Source organism: Notamacropus eugenii, chromosome 4, assembly GCF_028372415.1.
Source record: "Notamacropus eugenii isolate mMacEug1 chromosome 4, mMacEug1.pri_v2, whole genome shotgun sequence".
NCBI classification, from domain to species: domain Eukaryota; kingdom Metazoa; phylum Chordata; class Mammalia; order Diprotodontia; family Macropodidae; genus Notamacropus; species Notamacropus eugenii.
Window position 1 is genome coordinate 23288833 of NC_092875.1, and position 23068 is coordinate 23311900.

A 23068-nucleotide genomic window follows, 5' to 3' on the forward strand; every position below is an offset into this window, starting at 1 on the left:
GGCGCTGGGCCCCGCCCCCGGGCCGCGCGCTCCCCCGCGCGCCTCGCCGAGCTCAGTGCCAGGCGGGAGGCGGCAGCGGTTGGACGCTCGCTGGGCTGCTGCGGAGCTTGCGGGACTTGGGCGGCGGCGCCTCGGGCTCCTGGCGCGGGCACCTCTAGGCAGGTGAGCTGCGCGGGCTGTGGGGAGGCCGGAGTCGGGGAGCCGGGCCTGGGCGGGGCCGAGGTTGCTGCTGGGGGTGGGCGCAGGTGGGGCTCTGCGTCCCGGGAGCCGGGCGAGGCCGGGCTGGCCCCCTGCCCCTGCTCGGCGCTTCTGCCCCTTCCCCCCCTTTGTGCCCCTCCCCTGCCAGGGGGGAAGGTCCTCTCACTCACTCCCCCCTGCCCCTCCCCATGCTCCCTTCCCCCTCCCATGCCTCTTTCCCCCTTCCCTTTTTTCTCCTCCCTTCCCTTTTTCTTTCCCCTCTTCCCTGCTCCGTCCTCTTCCCTTCGCCTTCCTCTCCCCTTTCCCCTCCCCCTTCCCTTCCTCTCCTCTTTCTTCCTTTTCCTGCTTCCTCCCCCTTCCCTTTTCCTTCCTGCCCTCCCTTTTCCCCTCTCCCTCCCCTTTGCCCTTTCCCTATCTCCCCTTCCTTTCCCTTCTCTCTCCCTTTAACTCTTCCTCCTTTCCCGTCTCCTTTCCTTCCCTTTCTTCTCCCCTCTCCCCCCTCTTTCCTTTCTTCCCCTTCTACTTATCCCCATTCTCTCTTCATCCCTCTGTTAATATCCATTGCCGCTACTGCCCTCCTCTCGGTCCCTCCCTATCTCCTCATTTCTCTTCCTAGCTTCAGTGATTTGAATTTGTTCAGGGAAGCAACCTGACAGGCTCAGCAGAACCCCAGAAGCAAAGGGGGCCTTTCCAGGCCTCAGCCCCTTGTGGTCCTTTTGGGAGGCTTTGGAGCCCTGGGAAAGGAAACCCTGCTGAGTGTACTGCTGCATCTTGGTGGGGAACATTCACACACACACACACACACACACACACACACACACACACACACACAGACACACACACACACACACACACACACACACACACACACACACACACACACACACACACACACACACACACACACACACACACACACACACACACACACACACACACACACACACACACACACACACCCTGTATTTGGCCTTACTGTAGGCCACCCATTTCTTGTAGTATATGGAAGTGCCCAGCATATTAAATACTCAGTCTTAGTTGAAAGCAAATTGGGAGGGGTTCTCTTTACTCATCCTTTAGGACAATTAGGCAAAACTCCCTTTTTTTCTGTACAATTTTTTAAAAATCAGAATTAAGTTTTGTTGTTTTTTTCTTTTACCCGGATACAGGGTAAGGATATTTACTAAGGTTTGTAGTTATATATATATATATACATATATATATATATATGTATATATATATGTATATAAATCAGATCCTTTTATGGTGTAGACTTCATGCCTGAGACCACATTCGGCTTCTCTAAATCTGTAATGGCAGAAATCTTCGGCACTCCAAGAATGAATTTCATTGTGCTCACCCAGCAGATCACTCACTCTCCTGACACCAACATCTAATATAATAGAGGGGAAAATGATTAAGTATAGGCAGTTGCTTTGTGTCCTCTGTTTGGTTGTAGTACATGCATTCTATATTCATCTACATTCACCATAAAACTAAAAGGGGTGGAAGGTGGATTTTTGACAATTCACAGACCTATTTCAAAAGAAAGTGTAAGGAAAGGTTTCATTCTCTGTGTTGTAGCCTTTGGCCCTGATTCCGGCGGTTATGAGAATATGGGTGAGCAAAATGAAAGTTAATTCGATTGGATTGCAAATTTAACTGAAGTATTTTGTCCTAGACATTTTTTTACAGATTTTTTTAGAGTGGTTTAACGGTCAGATATCCACATTTGTTAATAAAATTCAGAATGGGTTCTTGTGGGATGTGTGTATTTTTGATGGCTCGAAGTAAAGAAAGGCGTTTTGGATTTTAATCAATTGTAGAAATACTGTACATAATATTCAATTTTTAATAATCATTTGTTAAATTGTATGCTGATTGCTTTAATCAGCATTTATGTTTATTCCCTTATAATTTCAGATCAGATTCTTTTTTAGCAAACAGCCTTTCCAACACTATTGGATTTTTTTTTTTTTTGTTAAATCTTCATGCTTACTGCATCTGTCACTTCTGGGACCTGCTCCAAGCATGAGGTGGAGATTCACTATAATGCCAATGAAATGGAATGCTCAAAAGGAAGGATAAATGATCAGTTCCTAGTTCTATAGCAAGGAATGTAAAAGATATTATTTGATAGTTTACTACATGCTAATTACTTAACATTTAAAATATATGTGTGGCTTTTTGGACAGTTTTGCCTCCCCCCCAATCCCCAATTTATCATGTGAACATGAATTTGTTTCAGAGCCTGAAAAAACCTTTCGATCCTATTTGGTGACCTCAACATATGCCACTCCCTCCGTTTAAGAATGCTGTCTCATACTTGTGAACAGAACCTTTTAAACCTAAGAAGTATTTTATAGATGAAAACCATGAATATCTTTATGAATATTTCAGCACCTCCTAGTACCTTGGAGGTTAAGTAATAGCATCTCCCAGGATTTTCCTTGCCCTAGTTCAGTTCAGATCCTTAACAGGGAGGGTGCATGATTCCATATTTCCTTTTCCAGGGCTCACTTTGTACTTTGGTTAGAAATTGTTTCAACCTTAAATCACAGCCTCATCAACCCTTTGACATCAAAATCCAAATGTGAACTTCATTAGGGTTAGAGGAGGCTTCAGATTGGTTCTTTTTAATGCTGTGCCTCAGATGAGAGCAGGATCTGTACCCTGAGGGAAGTGGACGTCACTGACTATTACTAATGAATGAATAAGCTACCCTTCTTTCTTAAGGTTGAAGTAGCTTAGGTACTGGGCCCAGTTTTCATCCTATTTTTGCCTTCCACCTCCCCAGCCAAACCCAGCACTTGGAAAAAATCATTCAGATGTAAAAAACCAAACATGGTAAGCGTTTTCCCTAGGGCAGGAAATCTGATTTGTCGAGGTGTTTTTCACTTTATCAACAGTAATGACTGGCTTGTAGCCTGTATTAGGGCACATTCCCTGGGAATACGTTGAGTGTGTGTGGTACATTTCAGTGACTAAAGAGGCAGTTCTGACGTTTGGACTGACACCTGGTCTTATCTCAGGATCTTTTCACAAGCAATAGTGAACAGAAATTGGGTTTTGCTGGCACATGTTTTCTCTTTTTTGGGGGGAGGAGGAGGATTAGCTCAGTCTTTTTCTCTGGTAATTTCAAAGCCATCTTTAGTGTTTTGCTTTGTTTTGTGTTACTTTTTATGTTGCCTATTTTGAAATCATTTGAGAAAAGTTCTTTTGCCCAGAACATATTTTCTGTAAATTCTGAGAAACCATTTGGTTTCTTTGGAGGCACGTTTTCTTCTTCTGGTTCCTTTCCATTAAAGTGATTGGATACCTAGTGCAATCAGCATCATTTTGACAAATTGGACCCAGTGAATTAATTCTTGGTGTTTTTATAAAGTTTCTTTTTCTGATGAAGGTTCACATTTTGATTATAATCATTTTTATGGAGACAGTGGGGTTAGATGAGTCCTGGGTTTGAATTCTGCTTTTGATATGTCCTAGAGAGGTATCTGTGGGTCCATCCCCAGCTTTGATTTGGGAGGAACTTTAGAGGCTCTCTAGACAAGGAGTTCTTAAACATTATTCTTTAAAAATATTTTGAAAATTATTTCAATATGATTTGTTTCCTTTGTACTCTTATGTACTTCCTTTTATGCATTTAAAAACCTTATTTTGAGAGAGGGGTCGGTAGGTTTTGCCAGGCTTCCATGACACCACAGTGGCTAAGAATCTGATTTAAACCAACTGGAACCTGAAAAAGAATCCTCTCTCTCTACAGGGGACTTGTGAACACCATCCAGCCATTGCTTAAAGATCTCCAGTGAGGGGTAGCAGCACATTGTTTCCCATGATAACTCATTCTAGTTTTGTTTACATCAAATATGAATTTGTCTCTTTGTAGCTCTTGTCCGTTGCTCTCTTGGGGCTGAATTTGGTGTGGGCCTGCCCTCCCCCAGCTTGCTGACCCCCTGCTCTAGGTTTCTTAAGCCAGTCCTTACATAGCATGGACTTGAGGCCCTTCAGCATCCTAGTGCCCGTCCACTGAACAGTCTTCCCCCTGCCTAAAATTTGTCCAGAAGCAAACATGACACCTTCCTGAGCCTCAGTTTCTTCATCTGTCAAGTAAGGATCATAATATCTTGCCTCCCAAGGTTGTGGTGAGGAACTAATGATAGATCATGCATTTCATGTATGAAGCCTTCTGTAAATGCCAGTTTTTATAGCATCATGATGATAGACCTTTAGAACTGAGAGGGTCATCTCAGTCCAACGCCTGTTCATTTTATAGCTGAAAAATTAGATGATAGCAAAGGTGTTACCTGCACAAGGGAAAGGTGTCTTTTTTCTGATGCTAAGAACTTGTTAAAGCCAGAACCATGAGGTCTTAACGCTCCTTCTGTCAGAACTGAAGTTGAATACCTAGAAGATTATATAGGAGAGAGGAGGGAAAAGACCCTTTAATACAAGGGAAAGAGAAATGTGGGAAATGAGAGAATATTAAGTTTGTCTGCCCTCTGTTGATAGGCGCAAAGGAAAAAGGTTTTTCTTACGGACAAATGTCTCCGCCTGAGAATGGACGTGCATTTTAAGATCAAGGCCAAAGATGGACGCTACAGTGGTTTGATAGGAAGTGGCAATGTTGAGAGATAGCTGCACTTGTGGTTCTCATCTTTGGGCAGAAGCTTGGTCTAAAGCCTATTTTAATCCTGTGGAAATGCAGGCTGGCTGGGAGTGATATTAGGTTTTACATTCACATCTTTTGTGAATTCAGAGGAATAAGAAGCCTCAGTGGGAAGGGGTGGATACACCGTTTTACAACCAAAAGCATGAGTACAAACATAAAATAAACTTTGGGGGGCGGGGTGGGCTAAATACATTTTACTTTTTGCATAATGACTCGTGTTATATCACATTTTTTTTAAGTGAAGGTTTGGAATCCTAGAATGTTAACATGGAATGAGATACTCTGATCTAGCCTTTTTATTTTATAGACAAGGAAACTGAGGGCCCAAAGCTTCTGCTTGCTTAAGGTCACACAACTAGGCTGGGGCATGCCTTGAGTAGAGGGCAGGTCTCCTGTTGGCCCTGACACTTAGTGAACTTAAAATATGCCACACTGTTTGCAGATTGTGTCAATTCATTTCTATTTCTCCACTGTTTCATCACATGCAGTTTGAATTTCCATTTATATTCTCTTTTTAGTCATTGACCTTCCCCCTCCTCAGAACATTCCCGATCCACATGCTTTCCTTCTTTTCTTTCAGTTGATCAACTGTAATTTTTAGAAAATGACTCAACTTTTGTATTGGATTCTAATTTTGGATTCAGATTGTCGAGGAATTTGTTGAAATTCTGAAGATAGGTTATTCTGAAGATAGATTATAGGTTGTTTATTCTGAAGATAGGGGTTATTTCAGAAATTCTTACATTGAGCTAAGACCTGTTTTACGTGGATTTTTCTCTTATAGGTGTTTGGATACACAGATACATCATATTAGTTTTAATGAAGTATTTTCTTAATTCCATAGTCTGACCACACACCAACACTGGTAACAGCTGTAGCCCATTGGTTACTTAAAGGACTAATAATATTCCTGTATTCTCTTAAGGACCTGCTAAGCTTTGAGATATAGATGATTCTTGGGTTTCTTCTGAATAGATCCTGTTTTGAGTGCTCAGAACTGACAGTACTGTGTAGTATTGATAAGAAGAAAACATAAAAAATCAGATGAGAGCAGTTAAAGTCCAGTTCTGACAAACTGTAGCAGTTATAACAGACATAATTAAAACCACTAGACATTAGAAAAAGATGGTAATTGGTTCAAAGCTGGATCAGGGTGACTCTAGGGACTCAAACAAGATGTGGTAGACAGTGCACATGAGCACTTTTGATTGAGAGTCTTTCACCAGCTTGAAACCGAATGGATATTTCCAGGTCTGGAATTATTCTGAACAACTATAAACACAGATTTAGATACAGGAAAGCAAAATGTTACTGGGAGGGTTTTTTTCACTTGAGGTCCTAGGAGTAGCTAGAAACAATCCATGCTTCCTCTCTTCCAGCAGGCTCCTCTCCACAAAACCCAAAAAAACCAAAACCAACCCCATGTGAGACAGAAGTTTGTTATTTTAGCTGAGAGTTTAAATGATTCTTAATTTCTAAAATGAGTTTTTCATTTCCCCTATAGAGAAGGAGAAGGTAGTATGCTTGCTAATAATTTTTGTAAAGTAAAAATTCTTTCACTGTTTGCTTCATGGTAAGATAAAAAACACTTACATTCCTCTGCATGATCATCAGACATTCTCGCTTAACAAAGATCCCAATTCCTTTCGTTCTCAGGAATTTAAAAGAATGGGAAGCAACTTATTAATTTAAAAATATATCTGATGCTACCATAACATTTTATAGGGGTATCATGCATACAAAAGTTGTCAGACATTTAGTAAGCAGGGGGACAACTCCATGTTGTTTTTGTGTTTTTTTAATTGATCGGTTATTTTTAGATGTTAAATTAACTTGAGATTAACTTTTATAAGATTTTGAATTCTAAAATGTTCCTCCCTCCCCAAGACAGCATGCAGTCTGCTGATGTAGCAGGCTCCATGTTGTATTCATTTTGTGGTTAATCATGGTATCTTTCCCTTGCCGTTGGCATATTATTTTTTTCTTGGCCAACAAGAGAAAGTGTAGAGCTTCTTGGTGCTGGCTTATCTTTTTCAGGTGGTATTTAATGAGATAATGCATTGGCTACTTTGGATATGCACAGTGGTTCTGGATCGCAGGGCCCCTTTCTACATGCAGCATGCATAGTAGTAGTATTTCTCCATCATTGGCCCCTTTTGCATTTTAAAAACTGACTTCATTTCCCTTCCTCCTCATGGCCCACAACTTCCTCATCCCTTTCTGGAAAGTAGTGGAGATAAAGTCATCGGTGGTGGTGGTTGTTTTAAACAGATCCATAGTGACTTTGGGTTTTTCCTAAGACTGTCAATTTGCTGATCCATAAGGCTACAAATAAAGAAGTTTTAAATCTATTTGCAGAGTTAAATTATAAAGTTGGTGGAATGAAATGATATGCTGACTTGGTAGAAGATGTATGAACCACATGATTCTTCAGTAAAGGTGGACGGTTTAGAAGCCAGATGCAATCACTATTTAGTAGGCAACTTGGACAGTGCTGCCCCTCCGCTTGTAGATGGATTCTAACCACCAGTTTCTTACATCCATGGCTGGGGATTTTAGAATTCCTTTTCCTTTTGAAACAATGTTACCGATGGCAGGTAGGGTAGGCTAGGCCAGGCCACAGAAATCGACTTTACTACTAATGTGGCTGAAATCTGTCACGAACTTGAATTCTGAAACATCCATCAACATTGTATCTTTAGATAGGGGAGAGAGGAAGTTGAAATACAACCCTTCATGGAGCCAAAAACATAGATGTTTCATAAAGTATCCCAGAGTAAGAGCATGAGAATATTACCAGAGAAGGGCCATGCCGAGTGAAGGAAGGGGACCATGAGTGATTTCATGTGAACCTCACAGAACAAACCCCCTTAATAGAAGGATTTTGTTCCATAAAACTTGGACTTGGTTAAAAGGCCAAACTTGAGGACCTCAAAGGCCACATGTGACCTCCAGGCCCAAGGTTCCCCACCCTTGGATTAGATTTAGGAAAGCCTTATAGGGCATAGCTCTGAAGTGAAGCAGCAGGCAAAGGGAAAAGGCTCTATCTGGGAGGGCAGGGTAAGTAGTTTGCTTTAGTCCCAGTGTGGAATATATAAAGGGTTGAAACAAGAAGTTAGGTGGGAAAGTCAGGCTGATGCCAGATTGCGGAGGGCTTTGCCAAGAAAATGCTGTTCAGCTGTTTTTTGTGAATTAGTGTAATTTGGGATCCTGACGCTCATTCAGTACATGAGGCCTCTGAGGGCTTCAGCCTTCTTTGCTGGATACCTGGCTGGTCTTAGACAGAATTTTGAAACAGGCCAAGTTTCTATGTTTCTTAACCATCCCATATGTCTTTGTGTCCTCCTGTCTGCCAGACTCCTCCAAAAGTTTCTTGTTCCCAAATTACTTAACTCTTCTCATCCGTCCTCTAGATGATCTAGATGATCATTTCCATGTAGAGGTCATGTGCAGTGGGTCCTGCCCTGAACAAAACCTCAGTCCTACTTCTTAGTCTCACTTTTCCTTGTTTTCTCCATCTTTCTCAGACTAAGAATTTTAGCATTAGAAGGGACTTTAGAAGCTGTTTATGTCAACCTATACCTAGAGAAGAATTCTGTCTACGACTGTGCTTCCAAACATAGGTTGCCGCTGAAGGGGGTACCAGGGCTCTTTAGGCTGCCCCTCACTGCTTACAAGTAGGCCTAACGGAAGATTTTTTTTCCTTAAATTAAGCCTATATTTGCTTTTTTGCAGCTTCCATTCATTCCCCTTAGTCTGGTCCTCTGAGACCATTCCTTTTTCCCATATCAATCCTTCAAACATTAAAGACAGTTGTCATGTTTCTCCTCTTCTCACTCTCTCCCCATTCTTCCCATCTCCAGGTAAACATCTTTCAGTGGAAACCTTTCCTACTCTGGTTGCTCTTCCCAGAACACTGCAGCTTATCAATGTCCTCCCCAAAGCTTGCCACCCACGACTGAATTTAATACTCCAGATGTGATCTGACCCAGGCAGAAGACAGTGTAATCACTACCATATTCTTGGAAGCTCTATTTATCTTGATGTAACCTACAAATGTGTTTCATTTTCTTGGATGTCATGCCATCCTCTTGGCTCATTGAACTTAGGGTATACAAACCCCTCAGATCCCTGAGGCCTACTGGAGGACTACTCTGCCTACTGGAGAACATCTTCCAGATCCTCATCAGTTCCATTCTTCACTCAGCTGTCAGATTTATCTTCTAAAATGCAGGATCATCTTCCTTTTCAGTCTACTCTAGTAGTTCCCTCCTGTCTCCTGGATCGAATACAAAATCCCCAGTTTGGCTTTTAAAGTGCTTCTTACCTTTCCAGCCTTACACTTTATTGCCTTCCATGTACCCTGGGTTTCAGTGACACTTGCCTGCTTGCAATTACTGGAGGAAGACATTCCATCTCCACTTATTGTGCGTTTTCCCTGGTGTTCCTCATACCTGGAAGATTTTTCCTCCTCATCTCCCCCTTCTGACTTCCTTCAAGTGTCAGCAAAAGTCCTATCTTCTGTAAGTGTTGTTTTCCCCAGCCTTTCTTATTGCCTTCCCAGCTGCCCTATCTGTATCTCCTTGGTACAGTCCTTTGCATGTTGTCTTTCCCATTAGACTATACAGGGGTGGGGAACTTGCAACCTCGAGAACACAGTCCTCAAGTGGGGCCCTTTGACTGAATCCAAACTTCACATCCCTTAATAAAATTATCCTTAAATCCCATAATGAAAGGATTTGTTCTGTAAAACTTGGACTCAGTCCAAAGGCCACACCCAAGAAGGCCACATGGGGCTGCAGGTTCTCTACCCCTGGACTATGAGCTGCTTGAGGACAGGGACTGTCTTGGCTTTCCTTCATATCCTCAGCCCTTAGCATAGTTCCTGGAACATAGAAGGTACTCTTTGACTCAACTTGACCTCTTGAGTCTGGCATTCAGACCTGGAAACCATGAATCCATCAGATTGTACTGTCGTCTGTCATACAGCTCCATCTTCTCCATAAGAATCACATGGAAGACTTATCAAAGATCTAGGCGAACTGTCAGTACCCCATTACTGGGCAGTAATTATCCAAAAGGGAGTGAAGTTAACCTGATAGGACTTCATCTTGCGAGATGCCATGGTGACTCTTTGGGACCACTGCTTCCTTTCACATTTGTTCTCTAGGCTCTCCTTGGCCATCCCAGAATTTTTCTGGAATCGTCATTAAACTCACTGTCCTGTGCTTTGCAGACTCTAGTCTCTTCCCCAGTCACGCCTCACCTCTCATGTTTTCCATGATCCTCAAAGATTCACTGGTGATGGTAGCTCAGCAGTCCCATTTACCTGTTCTTTCCTCACAGATGGGTTACAGATGTCCTCAGGAGCTGGGCTTGATCATTTCATTGATCAGAATTCTGAAGTCCTTACAAGTTCTTCTGTACACTGTTTTCTTTGTTTAGGTTATTGTTCTGGTTCTGCTTCTTTCACTTTGCATCACTTCATATTCCTTTTATTCAGGATTCTCTGAAATAGGCTTGCACATTCTTCGACCTACTTATCTTGGTAATTTGGGCTCTGTGCTAGGGCCAAGTTCTGCCTTGTCCTGTGCCTTCACTCTGAGTCTTCTGTGTTCTGTACTGGCCTCCACTTCCTGGATTTTTGCAGTTGAACATGTTAGATATTCAGGGTCCTCCACTGTTTGTTCTTGGAGCATGAGGGCCTGGGCTGTCTTGGTTTGCTTTCTGATTTGCTTGTGTCTTTCTAAGGTTCCTCCTCTCACTGGTCTCAAACATGGAGCCTTGTAGGTTACATGTGTCTGTATAGCCCTTGTCTCTCTGATCTGTGCTATTGCTTGTGTAATTCAGGCTCTTTAGAGTTATTGTAGTTTTTTAAAAATGGGTTATTAATTGGTCTGGTACAAATTTCATGTTTTTGCTGGAGTAGATATGTAGGACTGGGATATGGAGGGGGTTGTTGTCTTCCTCTGTTCAGACCACTGTCTTGGCTGGAAAGTCACAGAGAATGTTTTGGTGACATTGGTGGTTTGGTTTTTTTTAAACCTGCAGGGGTCAAGAAGATAGTCATTTTCCCTTGGTGTTTGTCTTGAGAACAGAGTGGATGGTATTCCCTGTCTTGACTTTTTAACTTAATAGAAACTTAATACAACATTTGAAACATTAAAGTATTGATATGTATGACGTACTGATTCTTTAGGAAGCTACTTACTTAGTTTGTTTCCTAACTTCATAATATGCCCTACACTTGAATCTGTATTGCAAAGTAAATGCTTTGATAGGTTAGTTTATTCCAATGATAGTTTACGGGAACCTTGAAAGGCCTCAGGCTTTCTTAGTTTAAAACTAAGCTAAAAATAAAGCATTTGTATTGTTTCTTTGAATATTTTACTTCATGTGAAACAGTGTCTTTATTAAAGAGAGAATATAATCTTGCAAATTGCCTGTCTTGATAGTGTAACTTCTCATATTTGGAGCAACCTTTCTAGATTGTCTTCAAAATAGTATATAACACATTAGATTGTGTCCCGTTTCCTTGCTTTCTGTAAACACCTGAGTTACCAGCCTATTGATGAGGCATGAGATGAAATTCCACTTTTGGGAAAGGTCTTTCTCCTACTGTTGCAGGTGATATCATTTGTATAATTTGTATCCTGTGGTTGATTAGATTGTTAGACATACATGGTGATAAGACCATTCGGTTAGAGTGTAGTCACATTCTGTAGAGGGATTAGTTTCTAAAATTGAAAGGTGAAAATCACGTAGAGTCAGAATTACCCTCCAGGATCCCTTAAAGGGCAGCATCTGGTAACTGGGGTTTGGGGTGGAGCCAGCTCATGTAGGGATATCCCCAACAGTCAGGATCCAAGAGTATCTTAATGGCCTGGAACATTGGGCTCAATCTCGTAAGGTGAAATTTAAGAGAAGTAAATGTCAAGTCTTAAGTTACAAAGTATCAGCTTCACAAGTCTAATATGGGGGAGTGTAACTAGTCAGTAGTCTGAAAAAACCCCATGTGGGAGTCTTTGTTTTGAGAGAGGCTGTGAGCAGGGTGATGGTGCTGAGCCTCCGCTTTGATCATTCTTCTATAGTGTCATGTTCAGTTTGGGACTCTGTCCAGGGGAGGGTGACCAGGATAGTGAAGAGCCTTGTGCCTTGTGTCCACGTCAAGGAGGAGAGTTGGTTGTAGGGCCTGGGGATGCTGAGCTGGGAGAGGATTCTCTTCACATATCTAAAAGAATGCCTTGTGGAAGAGTGTGTGTGTGTGTGTGTGTGTGTGTGTGTGTGTGTGTGTGTGTGTGTGTGTGTGTAATTTGGGGGGTGGGGGTGGGCAGGGCTGTGGAAACCCCCAAAGAGGCTACTTTAGGCTGGAGGTCAGGAAGAGTTTCTTGTCATTGGAGCTCTACCAACCATGTCAGGGGCAGCTTTGAGAGGGACAGGGTTCCCCTCATTGGTGTTCTTCTCATAGAGCTTGGACTGCCGGTTGGTGTATATAATGGTGATTTTCTTTTTGTCTAGGTTGGTCCAGATGGCCACAATGTCCTTTCCAACTCTCAAATTCTGTGTTTCTGTATCTTTAAGAGAAGGCAGTTTATAGCTGGTCTGTTATGGTGGCTATGGAAACAAATGGATGTAAATTTTATTTTTTTCTATGCCCTGCTAAACTGTTGATGAAGAGAAAGGGGGAGGGGGGCAGGGACTTTGCCTGAAGTAAAAGAAAACAAAACCAAGGAAAGACTTAGATAGCAGGAAAACTGATGTTTAGGGAGAGATACCCTTGAAAGCTCTTCATGCAGTAAGCATGTTTATATTAGAAGGTGATCTCACCACCATTTAATTCTTTCTTCCTGCTTCGCCGTGAGACAAAAGGCACTGGGAAATATTAGGGACTGAATGCAGCTGAGGACTTGTGTCTGAGCAGGAAGACCAAGTAAGGCTGCTGCTCTCCTTAGCACTACAAGCCTAAGCAGGGGAAACCCACTGCCTGTGGGCATGGCGAAGAGGAGTTTGGAATTACACTCTGCCAGGAGAGGTGTTCACCAGACCCCAGACAGCAGAGACAAGCCAACAGTAGATTCATAGCTACCGTCTCACTCTTGTTCCCAGGTACATACAAAATTGAGTGGTGTGATAGGATCACCTACACTTTTAAACCCCCTCCCTCCCCCCAGTTAAATGAACAGAGGCAGCAACTCCTGTCTTACTAGTCCTGTATGATTAGCTCTGTTTCAGGCTGTAGACAGCAAGTTCCTGTCCTCAGGAACCTTCCAGATGAAATCAGAATAGCATGTAGCCCAAAAGAGAACACAACAAAGAAAATCAAACTAGGGAGACAGCGTGAAAAAGTATTATATTAGGATCCTTGGCTTCTATTTTTGGTTCTGTCCATTTGAGTTGGGAAATTGAGGCCCCAGAGAGGTTAAATAAACAATTTGTCCATCACACATATGAGTGGCAGAGCCAGGATTTGAACATAGATCTTCTGACTAAAATCCTGTGCTCTTTGCATTTTATCATGGCAAAGGAATCCAGGAAAAGGAGTATTCAGTATGGGTAGACTGGAGTTTTCAAGTAAATCTGCATAGAGAGAGAGTAGCCTAACTTGAGCCTTAAGGTCTGGGTAGGATTTGTTACGTGAACAGAACAGGGGAGGTGGCATTTTGCCCAAAGGGGCACAATCCTGGAAATGATTCTTGGTAGACGGAGGCGGCCTTCCCTGCCAAACTCAGTGTTTGGGCTTCCATGAGCCAGACTATGTCTTGGTTCTCCTCCTGCCTTTCAGCGCACTCCTCAGTCTCTTTTGCTGGTTTTGGTAAGGATGGGCAACCCCAACCTCTGTCTCTGGGGCTCTTCTAGCTCTGCACTTTCTCCCTTGGTGATATCACCCACTCGTAGCTCCAGTATAAATGTCTCAAAATCAAAGTCTTCAGCCCTAAACTCCAACCTGAACTCCAGTCCTTATTACCAACTACCTACTGGACATTTCCATCTGAATGTCCATCCCTTATGCACGTAAAACCTCAACATACCCCATACAAATCCAGTTTTATCCCTGTCCCTTTCCCCCTAAAACAACCCCCCACTGTTTCTTTGAAGGTGTCAAAGTGCTTCCACACACCTCTGTTTCCTAACTTGGAGTCATCCCAACCATTCCCCAATGTCCCCTTATTGTTGACCCTTGACTCCATATCCAGTCTTCAAAATCTTGCCCATTCTGCCTTTTCTATTCCCATCTGTCTCCTGTTCTCCCCTCACAGCCTCCACCCTATTTTAGACTCTCTTTCTCTCTTGTCTGAGCTCTTACAAAGCCTCCTGTTTTCTGTATCTTCTCTGTAATCCATCCTCACACAGCTGTCAACTTATTATTCCTAAAACACAGATCTGACCCCATATCACCCTCTCTCCCTACTCACAAATCATCAGTGGCTCCCTTTTGTGTCTAGGATAAAATACACCCATTCCACACTTGCATCTAAAACCTCTCTGCAGTTGGCTCCCACCAAGCTTGTAGTCTTATTTCAGTTACAGTGAAGAAAAACAGTTGTCCAAAGATGGATGTCGATGCTCAGAGAACTCACCATCCTATGGAGATTTTAAATGATTTGTGGAGGATGTGGAAACAGGCAGGCACCTCTCTGAATCCTGAAACACCTTGGTGGGAGAGTGTTAGGAACACCTGTTCCCAGAGTGAATAACAAAAAGGTGATTGTGGTTTTTAACTTTGGAAAAATTTTATTTTATTGGAAGAAAGGAGGATTAACGATGTGATAAATTGGGTGATTGGGTGATGGTTGGGAAGGTGGAGCTTCTCATTTCTGATTTTGCTTGTTTTTTTTCTGCCAAGGAGAATGAATGACCTTTGGGCTGAAAAGGACAGAATGAAAATGGCATAAGCACAGAGGTAGTAAGAGAACCTCGATGTTCTTAGTGAGTCCAGGTCACCCAGCCCAGAGGAATCACATGTATCCTGGAGGTCCTGAAAGAACTGGTTACTGATGCTGAAAGATCCTAGGGAGGTATATGGCACCCCTGGAAATGGGCCAGAGTCTAGCTTTTGTTTTTTTTTAAAGGAAGAAAATTAGAGTGAGCAAACTATATCGACAAGTGAGCTTGACTTGAATCCTTGACAGAATTTTAAGAATGAGCACTTGAAAGGGTACTGAAACTCTGGAGAAGGAGATGATCCCCAGGAGCTCTCCTAGTGTCAAGGAAGCTCAAAGCCTTCAGATTTACAACATGGCGCTTGTTGGTAGGATACAAACTGGGAATCCAAGGCAAGTTCTATTATAGACAGAGTTTACTGAGATTTTAGCAGAGCATTAGACAAAGTCTTCATGATGAGGTATTGTGAAAGGTGAAGAGATGTGGTCTAGACAAACTAGTCAATTGATTTGGAAGTGATTGGCTAGACTCAGAGAATAGTTTTTAGTGGTTTGTTGCCAACTTAGAGTGTCTCCAGCAGATCTGTTCTCTTTGCTGTACAGCTCACCATTTTTAGCTGTGATTTGTTTAAAGGTATAGATGGTATGATTTTCAACTTTGCAGATGACTCTAAACTAGGACATATAACTATCAAATTGCATAAAAGACAGGATCCAAAAATACCTTGACAGACTAGACTACTAGATTTGGAGTTAGTTATAGGACCTGAATTCAAATCCCTGCCTCCACTGGGACTTTGGACAAGTCACTTAACTCTGGCCTCAGAGGAGAGAATGGATTTAGATGATCTCTAAAGCTCCTTCAGGACTGAAATTGTCAATCTTTGAAGTTCATAAGATGCAGCTTAGAGGCAAACTGACAGCCTTCTACTTGGATTCAAAAATTCACATACTGAGAGTAGGCTTTTACTACAATGTATTGAGTAGAGTTGGGCAATGGAGGAGGGGGCCGCTCCATGGAAATCTTTGGAGAGCTGTAATGAGAAACATTTATCCAGCCACTGGTCAGCAAGCATTTAGTAAGTGCTTGCTGTGTGCTGGCCACTGGGCTAAGTGGCCCAAAAAGAGTACAAAAGGCACAAAAAGAGGCGAAAACACAGTCCTTGCCCCTGCTCTCAAGAACTCCCAGTTAAAGGGGAAGATGACTTTGTACTTAACTAAATCCTTATAAAATGGGTCCAAAGTAAATAAAATAGAAAGGGGCAGGGCAGGGTGGGGTGAAGTGTGGGGTGGAGTGAGGAAGACTGGGAAAAGCTCCTGAAGATGGGATTGCTGGGAACTGGAGTGAAAGGGAGAGAGCACACTCAGCCTGGGGTACAGCAGTGAAAAGTGGAAGGAGTGGGAGGGCTTTGTGTGAGGAGCAGCAAGCTGGCCTGTGTAGTAGCTGTATTTATTATAGAGTATAATACAGAATGTGTAGTAAGGAAAGTATAGAGGGGGGGAGTGGGGAACTTGTGACCTCGAGGAAGGTGGGGCCAGTGTGGACTGGAGGCATTTGGGAACCACTGGAATTGATCATATTTAAGGAGTGATGGGATCAGACCTGGCTTTAGGTAGAGCACTTTGGCAGCTGAGTGGAGGGTGGACTGGAGTGGGGAGAGAGATGAAGCAGGTGGACCAGGTAGAAAGCTGCTTCAGTAGGCTGGGCATAAGGTGAGGACTTTTCAGAGCAGATGAAAGCTCTGTGCATCCAGAGAAGGGGGCAACTCTGGGAGATGGTGGGCAAGAAGGCCACCAGGATTGGGCAGCTGGCAGGGTGATATATCTATTAAAGGAATAAGAAAGTAGGATAGAGCAGAGTGTTGGGGGTGGTGGGGTGGGGATAACAAGTTCTTTATTGGATATATTGAGTTTGAGATACACAAAAAGCAGTCTTGAGGGACTGACTGAGCTCAGGAGAGAAAGGAGGAACCAGGACACAGACTAGGGGGAGACCCATTAGGTCATGAGCTCTTAAAAGCTCAGCAACATTTTCTAAAAATGTTTTAAAATCTTCATAGGTTATTCCTGTGGCAGTTCTACCACTTTCAAGTCCTTGAGTGTTTTTTGACTTTATTGGTTATTGAAGGAATCAGGACTTTTACAAAGGGATATCGGGGATAAACCTAGGATATGTTATTCCCATTTCACCAAAGGTAGGAGGCAGCATGGTGAGGTCTCATAGTTACATATTTGGAGCCAGACAACCATTGGTATCTTTGCCAGCATTGATACCTTTGCGAAGAGCTTCACACAGATTATCTCATTTGATCCTCACAGTAAACCTGGGAGGTAGGGGCTACTATCATCATGACCATTTTACCAAAGAGGAAGCTGAAATGAAGTGACTTGCCCAGTGTCACACAGCTAAGTAAGGGGGTAAGGCTGGATTTAAACTCACCCTGTTGTGCCCCTGAGCTCCAGAGGACCTGGGTTCAAATGCAAGCTTGGATTTTGACATTGGCCAAGTCACTTGACCCTTGGGCCCCCAGTTTCCTCATCTCTAAAATGATGATCTCCAATGTCCTTGCAGTCTAAACCTGCACACCTCTGTGTCGGAAAGGGAACTGAGGAGATTTCCAGGTAAAGCCTCTTTTGTCCACACAGTTAAGAAGTAGGACACCTCCTGATGGGAAGGTGAGAGGGAGGCAATGCTGTTTTCAGGAAACCTCCTGGCTTTTTTTTAATCTATGAGAGAATCTCCTTTGGCAGGGAGTAGATTATATTTGGGAGGACATTGAAGTTGGAGCCAGGGAAATCTGGTTGTCACTATCACATCGCTTTGTTACTATGAGAGGCCATGGCACCTCTAAATGTCCTTAGAATTCTGAATTTGGAGTCTTTGACCTGAGGCCAATACCATCTCTGCCCCTTGGGACCTGGACTTAACCCCTCAGGGGCTCCTGCACTTACCTCATCTCTAAAATCAAGGGGTTGGATGAGATGATCTCAAGGCCCCTTCCATGTTCCCTGTGAATGGGTTGGACTCCATGCTGTCCCATGTTCCAGCAAAGCTCTGAAGTTTTGTGCTTCTATGTGTGTCTCTGTACAACAATAATGTTTGGAAAGCTTTGGGCACTAATTGGTAAGTACATTATTTAGCTATACCTTCCGTAAGATCCTCCATTGTTGTTGTGCGGGATAATTTGTAGGTATGCAGCACCCCAGGCTTAATATTTGGGCTCCATTCAGAATCTTTTCAGCCTGAAACCACTGGCTTTATTTGGTGGTAGAGTCAATTTTCTTTTTTTGGTTAGTGCTGCCCAGTCCAGTTAGTTTTAACTGGGAAATTGTGGTGCTGAAATTGTCTTTTTTGGTCTTGACTCAAAATGAAAAAGAAAATGGGGTTGGGGGGTGGTCAGGGCTGCCGTTGTAACAAAGTGGGATTTAAGATTCAGTTGCTCTTCCAGTGGGAATCCTCCCTCCCTCCCCATAAGGTGACCTGCCGTTGGTGGTGGTTGTTTTTTTTCTGGTTTTCTCCAGGAGGAGGCAGCTTCTTTGGTGAAACTGGGTGATGTTTTCCTTGTAAAAAAGCAGAGCTAGCCCCTATCAGGTTTTGGGGAGTGGTAACGTATTTATTTGGTAATAAACTCTAGTCTCCCCCAGCAACAAGTTATATTCTTGAAGTTTTTAAGTCCCTTGTAAACAAAAGGGAATGTAAACTGATAAGATAATACTTGGAAAACTTAGTGAAAGGCATCAGGTACCTTTATATGTATGTTACATAACCCATGTGTGCATATATGTGTGTGTGCATATGTATGTACATGCATGCTTTTGTTTTCAAATGAGTCTGTCAGAATGGTCTGCGTTCCTTCCCATGAGCTTAGATTTGAAGAGCAGGAGTTCTTGCTTATTTAATAAGGAAAACCTCCCTTTGGTCTCTCATTCATGTTAGTGCTGCAGTGGGCTAGTCTTTCCTAAGCTGGTGAATAGGCTGAGGGCTGCTAAAAATCTAAGCTTAACAAAGCCAAAGTCTCCCACTGCACCCTGGGCTGTCTCCAGTCATCCTGATGTATATCTGGCCCCTGGACCCAGATGGCTCTGGAGGAGAGGGTGAGGCTGGGTCTTTGCACAGCCCTCTCTCATACTTGCATGTCATGGTCACCTCAATGATGTCACCATCCTCTTCAAGAACAAAGGACAAACACCAGCTACCATTCTGTAGAGCTTTCCTCACAGCCATCCCGTGGGATAGGAGTTAGGAGTGTTATGCCCATTTTGCAGTTGAGGAAACCGAGCCTTAGAGCAGTGAAGCAATTTTCCTAAGTTTACTTGTGAAATTGCAGAGCTAGGACTCCAGTCCAGATTTTGTGGCTCTAAGTGGAATACTTTTTATTCTTGATTTAATTAGCACTTATGTAATTGAGTGCTAGCTGTCACTAGGTAAAGTGGGGTAGAGTGCAAGAACACTGGCCTGGAAATATTTAACGAAATAAATAAAAATCCAACAGGATATAGATCATGTTAATATGTGATTTTTCTAAGTCAATATGCATTCCTTATGTGCCACCAATCCTATGAAGTTTGACACCTGGATTAGGTACTTGCAGAGGTCCTTTCCAGCTCTAAAATTCAGTTTTATTCAACTTGCAAAGGACTATACCAGCTTGGGAGCACAGAGATGAAAAATAACCTAGTCCTCTGTTCTCTGGTTGCTTTGAATTTAGTAAAGGAATCAGAATGTATACAGATGGTTATTGTGAACATCTCGTATGTGACAAGGGCACCAGAGAGAGGTTCAGCAGAGATTTAAGGACATTCCAGGAAGCAGAATTACTCGCTAATTAAATGGACAAAGCTTTATGGAAAAAGTGGTCCCCAAGATGGACCTTGAAAGAGACATTCATCTGTCCATTCTGGGGATGACAACAGCAGGCTTGCCCAAGTGTACACCAATGGGGCTAGTGGGAAAGGGTGAGGAAAGAGCTCAGATGTCAGGTTCCCCAATGATTCCTGTTTGCTGTTGACATTGCCCTGATTGTATCAAACTGGGGAATGCCAGCGAATCTCCTCAGTGATGTATCCAGGCCTATGGCAAGCCCTGGGAGTACAAAGACAAAAGGGAGGGAAGTAATTCCTGCCCACAGGGAGATTACATTTTAACGGGAGGGAACAGTAATATGCAGGAGGGAGATAGGTACAGGGAGCAGAGTTTTGTTCTGGAAAGTCACAGGGATAATGACTGGGTCTATTGGACTGTCCACTGTCATGCAATTTCCAGAGTCAGGACTGGGGTATTGATTTACTGAGCCCAGAGCAAGGGGTAGGCAGTGGCCAGGTGCTTCAGGATGTCTAGGATGGATGTTCATTAAGCTTGGTCTCGGGATGACTAGATGAGTTCATGTCCCTGCCGGCCAATGAGCTTTCCAGACTGAGGGGAGGCTGTTGTGGTGGGGAGCAGGTTCTTGTCCAGACTCTGATAGACCCCAGAGGGACAGAGCCCAGTGTTGGAGAGTGAGTTGTGTGGGCCCGCAGTGGAATAGGAAGGGAATGGCTGCCTCAACTGCAACATGCTTTCCTAAGCCCAACATCATCTGCTTAATTTAGTCCTTATTTCCTGTTAGAATTCTGTCGATGCCTTTGGTCTTCATGGCAGCCATTTCTGGACACCAGCCACTGTCAACCTTCCCTGTAACAAAGAAAAACAGACAGATAAGCAGAAGCAACTGTTGCTGTGCCCACCCCACATTCAGATCCATATTTGGAGCTAAGTGGGGTCTAGAAGTGATCCAGAAAAGGATGGGGCTTGACCCAAAATGCCAGGGGCAGAATTTGTTTGAACTCTCTTTCACTTGATCCCTGAGAAATAATCCTGGAAGTAGAATTGACAGGATAAGGAAGGTGAGGAAAAGGGGGGAGTTAGCTTAAGGGGCTGGTGGCCCCATCAAAGAGATGGGGAAGTTGGGAGGAGATTTTGTGAACTGAAATGAGGCTTTCCACTTTGGACCTGTGTGACCTCTTGCTCTGGATACTGGAGGGCTGATGCCAAGCAGGCTGTGGGCAGTATTGGTCATGAGCTCTGGAGGGCCATTAGGAATCCTCATGGAAAGGATGATTGAAGCCTTGGGAGTGGGTGAAGGGAGCTAGAGAAGGACCTTGGTGAAGGAGAGTGAAGAGTGACTGAATGAATGAGCCTCTGTTAAGCACTCATGTGCTAGGCACTGCGGAGGCTGGGGATGCCAGTATGGAGGTGTGACACTACCTGCTCACAGGAAGCTTACATTCAAAAACATTTTTATTTTGTTATTCTCGACTTGATTAACATAAACATAGGGACATTTTCACATACAATGTCCAGAAGGCAGGTTTTTCAATGAAAATATAAATCAGATTTATTGAGACATCCAGTTAGCTTGTTGGTTTTTAAAGTATACATTATACTCTATAAAGTATATATTGTATATTATTATAAAGGATATCTTGTATATTGTTGTATAAAGTATTATTATTTATCAGTAGTATCAATGCTCCTGCTTGTCTGTCTCCTTTTTCTTTTCTCCTCAATGTATGTTTAAAATTTAAAAATGTTTTATTGAGATGTCCTCTTCCTCTTTCTCCTCCCACCTCTCCTCTCCCTCATTCCTCCCTCCCCCCAGTTTAATATTCTGATGGGCAGTGGAGGGGGGAGACCACACATATATCGATATAAGAGTATGGTAAGGGAAGGGACTCTTGGTGAGTCACGGTCACAGGGATGATGAGTTGATCCTTCTGGCAGTCAGTCAGCTGAACTGCCCTTTCCAGGAACAATGGATGTAGTGATTTAATGACTGAGCCCAGAGTCAGAAGTTCAGGCCCTCTGGTCCTCTTTCCCTTTTATTTACTCTATTGCTTTCACCTCCTATTTGATCAGACCTCCCTCCCGGTGCAGTGTGGAAAGTGCCTTTAGACACTTCCTGGCTACGTGACCCTGGGCAAGTCACTTAATCCTGTTTATCTCAGTTTCCTCTTCTGTAAAATGAGCTGCAGAAGGAAATGGTGAATCATTCCAGTATCTTTGCCATGAAATCCCTGATCACCGAGTCAGACACTGGACAACAACCACTACCACCACCAACAACCTGCTTAAAGCCTCGTTCCTTTCATCCATCCATCCTTTACTCCCATATTGATTTTTCTGAAATGCAACTCTAGTATTCCCTGTCAGCAAACTGCAGTGGCCTCTTTTTGGCTCCAGGATCAAATGTAAACTCCTGGCATTTAGGGCTCTGGGCTCTTCACTTCCTGGGCCCCTTTGCCCATGATCTCTGTGGTCACCGATACTGGCCTGCTTCAGGATGGTTTCTATACACAGGTTCACTCATCTCTACCTGCTCTTTTGTTAGTAAACATTTCATTAAGCACCTACTGAGTGTCTGGTCCAGTTGTTACCTCCCTTGTTAGAATATAAGCCCCTTGAGAGTAAATACTGTTTCCCTTTTGTTTCTCTTCTTTGCTTGCCTCCAGACCTGGCACCTAGAGGATGCCTAATGAATGCTTGATTCCTGGTTGTAGTAGAACCAGCAGGGATGACCAGCTGGCCTTGGTGGACTCCTGGATGGGAGAAGATCATCTTGGCCTGTAGTCTGGGACCAGCTAAATTGAGTGGTTTACTTGAATTTGCACTTGCTAATTAAGACTAGAATAGGAGTTTCAAAGTTGCTTCCACAATTGGGAGCATTTTTTCTGGATGTGACTGCAGACAAAAGAAGTAAGGAAGAGAAACCAAGAATACAAGTAGTGTAGTGGAAAGGGCTTGGTTTGAAGTCCCCAGACTGGAGTTCGAACCTAGCTCTCTTCCTTTCCATTTGTAACTGTGAATGTAGGTGAGTCACTTTACCTCAGGTCCCTCCTGCCTAAAGTAGATGAAGTGTCTGAACTTTGATTCCAAGGGAGCAGCAGGTTGGGGAGTCAGAGAAAACCTAAGGAAGCCTTCTCTACTTCTGTGACTTGCACAAGAACATGTGATATGATCATTAATAAAGTCACTTAAAGCTCCTTTTTTTTTTTTGGTTGAATTTTTTTTTTTATATTTTTGGCTCAGTTTTCCCTGGAACTCTCCTTATTCCTAGATGGGAAGCTATGGGGCTTTGACCGAATGTCCTAGTGACTTCATTCCACAGTAGAAAAAAGACTAGCCAAGAGTCGTTAGAATTTTAGTCACGAAGAAACAGCTGTCTTTGAGCCAGGCAAACAAACAGTGATGAGAACTGTAAGTTCTAGTACAGTTATACACTGTAATCTTCAGTGAACTGTTGATAAGGAAAGTAGGTCATCAGTATAGAAAGAGGGCTTG

The 23068-nt window shown here is 43.2% G+C and overlaps 1 protein-coding gene across 3 annotated transcripts in view; it reads left to right on the forward strand.

The window, feature by feature from the left end:
- CORO1C (coronin 1C) overlaps window positions 1-23068 on the forward strand; it is a 95300-nt gene that overhangs the window by 15638 nt on the left and 56594 nt on the right. Inside the window, exon 1 of one of the 3 annotated variants that reach the window (XM_072600205.1) lies at window positions 44-162. The exons of the other annotated variants lie outside the window; for them this stretch is intronic. The gene's annotated coding sequence lies outside the window, so the exon portion shown is untranslated. Of the gene's footprint in view, window positions 1-43; window positions 163-23068 lie in introns of those variants that run through there. 3 annotated transcript variants of the gene reach the window in all.